Source organism: Fukomys damarensis, unplaced genomic scaffold (genome assembly GCF_012274545.1).
Source record: "Fukomys damarensis isolate Sample0158 unplaced genomic scaffold, DMR_v1.0_HiC HiC_scaffold_7, whole genome shotgun sequence".
NCBI classification, from domain to species: Eukaryota; Metazoa; Chordata; class Mammalia; order Rodentia; family Bathyergidae; genus Fukomys; species Fukomys damarensis.
Window position 1 is genome coordinate 33891175 of NW_022900919.1, and position 1459 is coordinate 33892633.

The following is a 1459-nucleotide window of genomic DNA, read 5'->3' on the forward strand; positions in this document are numbered from 1 at the left end:
ATATATATATTGAAAAGATCATATTGGGTAACTGTCATATCTATCACTTCGGAAATTTATCATTTCTTTGAGTCGGGAGCCCTCGAAATCCCTTCTACCAGCTATTCTGAAATGTCGATTAATTGTCAGCAGTAATTGTCCTACTCTGTTATAGAAAAATGTAAATTATTCCTCCTGTCAGACTGTACTCCTGTACCTGTTCAACATAACATTTTTTGAGATTTGTCCATGTTATGTGGATCAGCAGCTTATTCTTTTTATTGCTGATTAGTATTCTATGACTAGCATTGTATAAATATTTCACAATTTGTTTATGTATTAGCTGGTGTTAGGCATTTTGGATTTGTATTTGGAACAAATACCCAACCACAAAATATTGTAATTTAAAGGAAGAGAGATTTATTGTTGCTCATGGTTTCGGAAGATGTATTTCACGGTGGGCTGCTTTGGGAGAAACATCATGGGAGAAGGGCACTATGGAGCAGAACTGTTCAAGGAAGGGCAGCGAGGAAGCAGGGGGTAAAGAAAGGTGTGAGGGCCATTTTCTTCAATCCTTGTCTTTTAATTTTAGCTTTTCCAATATGTATGTATAGCAAAATACTCAGTGATTTTAATTTTCATTTCTCTGATGAGTAACAGTAGTGAAAATATTTTTATGTGCTCATGCCTGCTGTATTTTCTTTTACAATGTGTTCATTTAAATTCTATGTCTATATATATATATATATATATATTTAAATTTTATTGAGTTTATTGTACATTTTAGGGATACAGTACAGTTACATTCATTGTTGGGATAATGTACCTCTACATGGCAAGTCTTGATTCTCATTTTTTCCCCTTACCCCTGCCCTCCCTTCACCCCCTCCTCCTCTCCCCATCTACAAACACTTTATTTTCATCTTTTCATTCTCTCACATTTTTTTCTTTTCCCTTTTTGTCCTTCCCGTACGCATCACACCTATGTCTATATTTTAAATTGCTTTCTTTTGCTTCTTTTTTTTGTCTTCTGAGTTTTAAAAGCTCTATATTTTCTGAACACGCCTTTTATCAGATATATTTATTGCAAATATTTTCTCCCAGTCAATAATGAGAATAGACATTTATGATTACAATTGTTAATTTGTCTTTTTTCAAACACCTGTTATGTCAGTTTTGGTTCCATGTATTTTGAAAGTGTGTTATTTAATATATCAATTCTTTAGGATTGTGTAGTTTTTCTAGATAAATTTCTTCTTTTACCATTATTAAAGGTCTCTTTTTATCCCTTACAATATTGTGATTTGGAATTCACTTTGTTTGATGTTAATGGAGTCACTTCAGCTTTCTTTTTACTTTGTGGTGCCTGTTGGAGTCTTACCTTTCTACCTAATGATGTCTTTGTGTTTCTAAATCTTCTAAGATTCTCTGTAGAAAGTAAATACTTGAGTCTTGCTCTTTAGTTCTGTCTGACCCTCTC